Source organism: Chiloscyllium plagiosum, unplaced genomic scaffold (assembly GCF_037043375.1).
Source record: "Chiloscyllium plagiosum isolate Xiang-an unplaced genomic scaffold, Cpla_swu_hap1 HiC_scaffold_42, whole genome shotgun sequence".
Lineage (NCBI taxonomy): Eukaryota > Metazoa > Chordata > Chondrichthyes > Orectolobiformes > Hemiscylliidae > Chiloscyllium > Chiloscyllium plagiosum.
The window spans coordinates 73629082-73638558 of record NW_028270180.1 but is presented as its reverse complement, the minus strand read 5'-3'; the positions used below and the strand labels follow the sequence as shown (position 1 = coordinate 73638558).

Sequence of the window (9477 nt, the reverse complement as noted above, 5' to 3'; positions counted from 1 at the left end):
CACCATCCACACTCAGTAGCAGTGGAATACACCACTGACAAGATGCACTGTAGAAATTCCCCAAAGTTCCTCACAGAGCAGCTACCCGAACCACAGCATTATCGCGTGGAACACTGAGCACAGCAGATACATGGGACACCAATTGACAATTCCACACCAAGCCACTCGCCACCCTGGCTCAGAAAAACGTCTCAGTTCCACAAGTGCCATTGGTTGGAAATCCTCGAACTCCCTCCCTTACATCATTATGGGTTTATCTGGACAAAATGAATGGCAGCAGTTCAAGACGCCAACTCATCGTCAACTTCGTCAGAACAATTATACCTAAGCAATACGTGGTAACCCAGCGGCAATGAGCCAAACACGTTAATGAACCACAAAATAAAGGTCACTGTTTGAAACTCACGTGCTCCAATGCTGAGCTTTTGAATAAATTGTGTCCATATTCGAGAAAATTGAAATACGATTTCATTTGAATGCATCAAATTCTGAACAGGCTTCAGAGGGTAGATGGTGAGAAATTGATCCTGTGGGTCTGGGTATCTGAAATATGATAACACAGTCTCAGGAGTTGCGGAAAAGCTCAGCAAGTCTGACAGAATCTGCGAAGAGAAGTCAGTGTTAAAATTACATCATTTACAGATCTTTTGATTATTATTGACACACCCTCAGGGTAAGGGCAGGTTATTTGGGAATGAGATGGGGAGAGAGCTTCTGAGTCTTTAATATTCTCTGTCCCTGACGATTGTTGATGCACCCTCACTGAGTGCATTTCAGATTGGAAGGCACAGATTGCTGGTTTCTCAGGGAGTCACGGAATATGTGGATTGGACAGCAAACTGGATATGAAATCTAAGTTTAGCTTTGATTGGATTGACTACTAGAACAGAATGAACATGTTAAACAGGCTCTCATTTTTTCTTCAGCGTTATCCCCATTCCAATTGTTCACTAATTATTACTTTTCTAACTTCCTACCGCTCTGCTGAATTCCCATACTCTCATAACATATGAGCTAACCTTTCCCTTCTCTCGGCAGATGTTGCATGACCTTATCAGATTCCTCTGAATGGCCTGTGTTTATTTCAGAGAGCATTATAAGTCCCTATTCCTGTTTTAAACCGACTCCTTTAATTCTAATTGTTCACAGAGAAAGGAGGCATTGTTCTGTCCAAATGCATTACATGCTCATGAGTGCACAAGTATATTGTGATGATTTTTAAAATAAAATATATTAAACATAATGAAATTCATGATGAAAACACGAGACCCAATTCGATCTGTAAGGGGCAGGAATTCAGTCATGCGAGGTGAAAGTGAGGACTGCAGATTCTGTAGATCAGTGTCAAGATTAGAGTAATACAGGAAAAGCACAGCAGGTCAGGTAGCATCCGAGGAGCAGGAGAGTCGGCATTTCGGGCAAAACACCATCATGGGGAATGAGGCTGGGAGTGTCCATCGTGGACAGATAAATGGGAGGGAGTGGGGCTGCGGAGAAGGGAGCGGAGAGCGCAATTGATGGATGGAGGTGGGTGTAAAGGTGATTGGTCGGAGAGGACTGTGGAGCGGATAGGTGGGAAGGAAGATTGGCAGGTAGGACAGGCCATGAGGATGGTGCCGAGCTGGCAGGATGGAATTCGGATAAGGTGGTCGGAGGGGCAAATCAGGCTAATGGTAAAGGCCACATTGATGCCCTGGGGTTGGAGGTTCCTGAGGAGGAAGATCAGGCGTTCTTCCTCCAGGCGCCGGGTGGTGAGTGAGTGGTGATAAAGAAGTTCCAGGTCCTGCATGTCCTCGGCAGATTCGGAAGGGGAATTCAATTCTCCCTCCGCCAGTTGTTGTTTTGTATGTTGCTCCTGACCCATCACAACACAGATCTGTGTGAATGCGCAAACAACCCCTCTATACATTTCACTCAGAATAATGTCAATAACAGGACGGATTAAAACAAAATGCAAATTGTGTTGAATGCTGGATGTAGGGAATCATGTTATTGTAGAGCCTTTACAGCACTGAGATCAGGCTTTCGGCCCATCATTCACAAACCAGTCTGCACTCCCTCTTGAAACCTCTCCAATTACCCAGATCCCTGTCTGATTGAAGACTGTCTGTGTGGAGTTTGCACATTCTCCCCGTGTCTGCGTGAGTTTCCTCTGGGTGCTCCAGTTTCCTCGCACAGTCCAAAGATGCGCAGGTTAGGTTGGATTTGCAACGCTCAATAGTCAATAGTGTCCAGGTGAGTGTTGATATATGGTTATCCATGAGGAATGCGGGGTTACAGGAATAGCGGAGAGGGTGAGACTTGGTGGGATGCATGATGAGCCGAATAGCCTGTTTCTACACTGTAAGAATTTTATGATCCTATGCTCCATCCCATCTATCTCTGTGGATGAAGAGGACTATCACCTGATCAAATATCCCCTTCAATGGGTCAACGGTTGTTTTCTATCTGACAAAGAACTGCAGATGTTGCAGATCTGAGAGACAGCACAAAAATTGCTGGGAAACTCAGCAGGTCCGGCAGCATTTGTGGGGAGTGAACCTTTTGGATCCAGTGATTGTTCTGAAGAGCTGAAGGCTTCTGATTCTGGTGTTTTCAGACCTGGTGACGTTTTACAACCAATTTCTTGTTTTGCTTTCATCCCCAGTTCAGTTGGTGACGATCACGGCCTTGTTATGTGCGTTTGGGAAAAGGGACAATTTCGTTGCTAGCGCGGTGGTGGTGTAGTGGTGAGCATAGCTGCCTTCCAAGCAGTTGACCTGGGCTCGATTCCCGGCCATCGCAGTGTTGTGGCTTTTCCTGTGGTTTTGTAAGGAAAAGTCTTGAGCAACAACGTTGCATTCTGTGGCGAAATGGATTTGTCAGGTTGCTTTAGGGTTTTCATGGCGTTGGTTCCTGTTAATTGCCGAGACAATCCGGGCAGCGTTGCTCGAAAGCTTTCCTCTCTGCTGCCCATTGCTTATTTGAATATTGTTCGCAACATAAGGTTCGTTTTGTTTTGTTGGAAAAGTGAGAGATTGCTATCGTCAGAAACCTTAAATAATTACAGAAGCCGCTGGAAATTCGGAACAGATTCAACAGCTTCTATCGTGGACAAGAAGGAGGTTTAAATGCGTCAAATTTCTTCAAGGTTAAAATACATTCGCACCTCAAATCCATTTGGAAGCTTAAGAATTACAAACATCACATTATAACTTTTCCTCATCCATTCACGTTTCATAATATCATTCCGGTAGGAGGACGACCAGTTTTGTATGGTTTATGCAATGTTACTATATTCGAACATTGACTGTTTCGTAGTTAAATGATGTTTCATTTCGTTCAGTTTTCCAATAGAGTTAGGTTCGTCCACACTTTGTTTTTTGTTTGTGTTACAACGATAGTGCGAAGTAAATTGTGTTTCGGTTCAAGCCTGGAAGTTTCACCAATTGAATTGCATTGCCATACATTTGCCTTCAGGAGAAAAGAAAAAAGGATCTAGACCATCTTCTTAATTAATAGGAGTTTGATCTGGTTCAAAACCTCCTCAATTTCGGTCAATAAATGTTCCTACAGTGCGCAACAATGATTTTCACAGATTATGAGGAGGATGCACAGACATTGTTATTAATTGTTATTACCTCGGACATGAGACGTTTGGGAATGATATTCCTCAGACCATCGACTGTCTGCTCAGCCAAGTTTAAAGGCCTGGAATCCGGCAAAATTGGGGACAATGCAATTCCCAGGAGACTGAGAGGTTACTAACAGAGCGGGAGGTGGAGAGTCGGGAACAGAACTACAGGGACAATCCGCTCTGATCACTGACCCTTCACCGTCAGTATATCCAGTGCCAGGTTGTTACAATCCACATGTACAACCCCTACGCGCCAGCAACTGATGTCCTGACGTTCCTGGGAAGATATGTGCAGGTCGAGGGTCAAAGCACCGACGTGGTTGACCCTTTCGGGATCTGGACCAGCAAACGACAGGTCAAGGTAACCCTGAGGGTGGACGCCAGCGGGAATATCCTCCACCCACCCTCCAGCTTTGCTATCGGAGGGAGCAGAGGGTACCTGACTTATGCAGGGCAGCCGAAAGTGTGCCGAACCTGTGGGAGGTCAGGCCACATGGCGGTGGACTGCAAGGTCACGATCTGTCGCAATTGCAAGAAGGAGGGCCACCCGACCAAAGAGTGCAAGGAGGAAAAGAACTGCAATCTGTGCGGGGAGGCGGGCCACGTGTACCGGGTCTGCCCAAGACGAGGGGCTGCCACCTACGTGCAGATGGCCGGAGGCGGGCCACAAAAAGACGGCAAGGCACCGCAAACCGGCAAGGGAATGGTGTCAGGAGGCACGCAACAGGAAGGACAGGCCGGAGCAGAGCAGATGACAGTTACCGGAGAGGTACAGCTGCAGAGCGAAGCTCCGACAGGACAGGAGGAGGAGGCGGAGAAGGGAAAGAAGGAGGCAGAGGAATGGACCGTGGTGAAAAACAGGAAGAGGAAAACCCACCCGGTCACCAAGACCTCCCACAAAAAGGGGAAAAGGCAGCTGCAGGTGGAAGACACGGACAGCTCTTCGGAGAGTGAGGACGGAAGAAAGGAGGGTCGTCACCAAAAGAAGAGGCAGAGCGCTGCGAGGAGAAAGGAGAGCAGCAACTGCCAACCAAGGGACGAGCCTCCTGAGGAAATGGGAAACCACCACCCCCCACCAGGTGAAAGCCAGAAGGGCCCCGCCGCCACACAGCTCCAGGTCACTGGGAGCAGCGACCCTCTGACAGCCCTGCTGTCAGATATAGAAACAGACAGCGTGGACCCTGGTCTCGGCCCGATGACACCGAAGCGGGCAAATGGGCCGAGTGAGGAACTGGACAGCTACCTCAGCCCAGCGAGGGTCCAGCAGTTTGCGTACTGCACGGGGATACAGACAGCTACCCCAGAGGGGCAGGACCAGCGACAATCGGACATGGGTAACCTTACAACCTGTTAACAAAATGGGGTTTAAAATTGCAACTATCAATGTGCACAGCATAAAATCTGCTTCGCGATGTGTTTCAACACTGGCCTTCCTGGCCAACGTGAAAGCTGATGTCCTGTTTCTGCAGGAGTGTGGGAAACCACACCTCAGCAGTTACAGGAGATGGTCGAGCTTGTGGGCCCATGGGCCGTCAGTGTGGTCGGGGGGCAACGATAACCGCTCCTCGGGCCTGGGTATTATGTTACGGGGAGGCAACTTCACCATCTCCGAGGTTAAGGAGGTGGTGGGCGGGCGCCTCCTCGTTGCTGATGTTACATACAAAAACGCTCCCGTGAGACTAATCAACGTGTACACCCCAGCGGGTAAGAGTGAACGGTTGGCCGTCCTGCAACAGCTTCCACTGTTGCTGGCTACGTCCAGGCCGGACATTCTGGCCGGAGACTTCAACTGTAGCATCGATGCAGATGGACGATCCGGCGGGGGGGACAGTAAACTGGACGCCACATCCGGAGCCCTGATGGACACGGTCAAAGACGCCAAGCTGCACGACGTCTTCAGCACCCCTGCAGACGGAGCGCAGCGTAGATATACATGGTCACGGGCAGACGGGTCTATCCGCTTAAGGATAGATTACCTGTTTGTGTCCCGAACGTTCTCGGTCAGATCCACCGACGTCAAGCCGGTGTTCTTCTCTGACCACTGCCTCCTGCTGGCCGACTGTCACCTATAGGACGAGCAGCGGGCTGGTAAGGGAACGTGGAAACTGAACACCAAGCTGTTGACCCCGGGAAACATTGAGGAGCTAAAGAGGGATTACGCAGGTTGGAGAACCGTGAAGCTCCTCTTTGAGTCCCCAGCGGACTGGTGGGAAACAGTAAAAGGGAACATCAAGAGGTTCTTCATCCTCAAAGGTGTTAAGAGACGGGGAAAACTGTCCCAGCTCCAGGAAAGTATGCAGAACCTGCTCCTGCTGCAGACGTTGGGGGTCGATGTCACGGAGGACCTCAAGGAGGTGAAGGGCCAGCAAGCCTCGCTCTTTGCCTCGGAGGCCTCCAAGATAATCTTCCGGTCCAGGGTCCGCTCGGTGGAGCAGGACGAGACGTGCTCACGTTTCTTCTTCCAGAAGGTGCACAAAGAGAGCTCCGTGCTCAGCAGCCTGAAGGAAGAAGATGGATCGGTAACGTCATCTCAGGCTGACATCATGAGGATCAGCAAATCCTTCTATGTCAGTCTGTATGACTCGAAGCCAACCGACAGCGTGGCCTCCCAGTCATTCCTGTCCTCTATCACGGAGGTCCTAGACGACGGAACACGAGAGAGGCTGGACCAGCCGCTATCTCTGGATGAGCTGACCAAGTCCCTCGAGTCCTTCGAAAAGAATAAAACTCCCGGAAGCGACGGCTTACCGGTCGAGCTCTATTCCGCTCTTTGGGACTTGATTGGCCGGGACCTGCTGGAGGTGTATGTCAGTATGCTTCGGGCAGGTACCATGAGTGAATCCATGAGGAAAGGCATCATCACCCTCATCTACAAGCAGAAGGAGGAGAGGGAAGAAATTAGAAATTGGAGACCGATCTCACTGTTAAACACAGACTACAAAATCTTGTCAAAGGTCATCGCCAACCGGGTCAGGTCTGCTCTGGGATCGGTGATTCACCCTGACCAAACCTGTGCTGTACCGGGCAGGAAGATCGCTGAGAGTCTCGCACTCATCAGAGATACGATTTCCTACGTACAGGACAGGGGGGTGGACACCTGCCTCATCAGCCTGGACCAGGAGAAAGCCTTTGACAGGATATCGCATACATATATGAGGGATGTCCTCTCCAAAATGGGCTTCGGGGAGGGAATCGCTAATGGGATCAGACTGCTCTACACCAACATTGTCAGTGCAGTCTCAATCAATGGGTGGGAATCAGATAGCTTCCCAGTCAGATCTGGAGTCAGGCAGGGCTGCCCTCTCTCTCCTGCCTTGTTTGTGTGTTGCATAGAGCCATTTGCCGAGTCCATCAGGAAGGATGCGAGCCTGAAAGGGGTGACTATTCCTGGCAGCGGGGGTCTGCAGGTTAAGGCCTCCCTGTACATGGATGACGTCGCCGTTTTCTGCTCGGATCCGCTGTCCGTGCACAGACTCATGTGCATTTGTGACCAGTTCGAACGGGCCTCGGGGGCCAAGGTAAACCGAGGCAAGAGCGAAGCCATGCTCTTCGGGAACTGGGCGGACCATTCCTCCATCCCATTCACCGTCAGGACTGACCACCTGAAGGTGCTGGGTATTTGGTTCGGGGGGCTGGGGCGTGTGCCAAGACCTGGGAGGAGCGGATCAGGAAGGTGAGACAGAAACTGGGCAGATGGGAGCAACGGTCGCTCTCCATCGCGGGTAAGAACCTGGTCATCAGGTGTGAGGTACTCTCCGTATTGTTATACGTGGCACAGGTCTGGCCTATCCCCAGAACCTGTGCCGCCGCAGTCACCCAGGCCATCTTCCACTTCGTGTGGAGATCAAAGATGGACCGGATCCGAAGAGATGTAATGTACAAAGACCGGTGCAATGGGGGAAAAAACACACCCAATGCCACCCTCACCCTGATGGCCACCTTTGTGTGTGGCTGCATCAAGCTGTGCGTGGATCCCCGGTACGCAAACACCAAGTGTCACTACGTACTGAGGTTCTACCTGTCCCCGGTGTTGCGAAGGATGGGCCTGGCCTCGCTGCCGCGGAACGCTCTGAGTAGTAGGACCGTTTCGTATCACCTGTACTTCGTGGAGAAGTTTATCAAGAAAAACACCTTTGACCACAAGTCCATCAGGAAGTGGTCAGCACGTAGTGTCCTTGAGACCCTTCGGGAAAAGGAGAGGGCAGATCCTGTCGAGCGGTTCCCTGAGCAGACTGTCAAAGCCATTTGGCAGAATGCCTCATCGCCAGAACTTTCCAACAAGCACCAAGACATGGCTTGGCTGGTGGTGAGAAGGGCTCTGCCTGTGAGATCATTTATGCACGCCCGGACTCTCAGCCGCACCGCACGCTGCCCTCGAAGCGGCTGCGGGGGGGACGAGACTGTCACACGCCTCCTTCTGGAATGTGCCTATGCAGAGGAAGTCTGGAGAGGAATGCAATGGTGTTTGTCGAGGTTCGTCCCGAGCAGCGCCGTGACGCGGGACTCCGTGCTCTACGGCCTGTTCCCCGGGACGCACACCGAGACGAACATCAACTGTGCCTGGAGGATCATCAACTCGGTGAAGGACGCTCTCTGGGTGGTCCGAAACCTGCTGATCTTCCAGCTGAAGTATTTGACCCCGACTGAGTGTTGCAGACTGGCACATTCCATGGTCCAGGACTACGTGTTGAGGGACGCGCTGAAGCTTGGGGCAGCTGCCGCCAAGGCGCGGTGGGGAAAGACCTCGGACGAACATCTGCCTGCCTAATGAAGAACAGGGGGCCCACGCAGTCATTTGGGCTCCGCTGGCGTCTGAGCTCAATATAATTGCACCAACCTGTGAATATGAATGATTACCCTGTTTCGATACGTAAAGAAATGGAATGTTGACAGAATGATGACATGTCCAATTGTATAGATTAAATATATATGAATAAAGTATATTTTTGAAAAACAAAATCCAGTGCCAGGAATGACTGCCATTGGTCAGAATGACAAAATGTTATTATGGAAAATAAAGAGCATGAAAGTAAGGGAAGGTTTAAAGCATGAACCCCACTGGCGATCTGTTGCAAGGGCTCTGTAGAATGCAGGATGAGATAAGAATAGTGGAATTCTCTCACACCAATTAGCAAAGAAAGGTTGACGCTGAAAGGTCTCGTTGGTGAGATTAGATTACAGTTAGTAAAGTTAGGCTTCCTGTTAAGAATCATTATGACTCGATTGGGAACATAAATATTTGGGACATGACATTAAGTATCTAATTAATATTTAATAGAGTCAGCCTGATTGAGATTATTGACAATAAATAACTAATTATGGCATTGGGAAAATTTGAAGTAAGGTCTGGAATGAAAGACCAATTTTGCGAAAGCTGAAATTAAATATCTAACTGTCACATGAGAATAACGTTAAGTAGAATGAACAATTAAAGAGATGATGGGAACTAACATCACTGGTTTATTGTGTAGCGAGTGTGAGGTGCTTTGATTAATATATTTAGACATGCTGATAAGCAAACAAAGCATGGGAAAAATTTATAAAAAACCATGGACAATGAAGTTCGAGAGCATTCGAGAATCTGCTTTCTCGGTGTCACGGTTTTTCGTTTGCAAATAACAGACCGACTTCTTGAAGAACTCTCTACGTCTCCTGGTGATTCTCTATACTTTTTCCACGACAAATCTCAGCTGGTCTGGCAGCATCCATGCAGAGAGAATCGTGGACAATATTTAACAACTTCATCAGAACTCAATAATCTCCCTCAGGTCCTGCCAAACCAGATAGTTTTGTCAGCAGTTTCTGATTTTGTTTCAGATTCCCAGAGGCCACAGTTCATTACATTAACCTTTAAACCATTA

At 49.4% G+C, this 9477-nt stretch overlaps 1 non-coding gene across 1 annotated transcript; it reads left to right on the top strand.

Annotated features, from left to right (window-relative positions):
* Positions 1–2712: 2712 nt before the first annotated feature.
* trnag-ucc (transfer RNA glycine (anticodon UCC)) lies at positions 2713–2784 on the top strand. The gene has a single exon. It is a non-coding gene; the product is annotated as a tRNA-Gly (tRNA).
* Positions 2785–9477: the final 6693 nt, after the last annotated feature.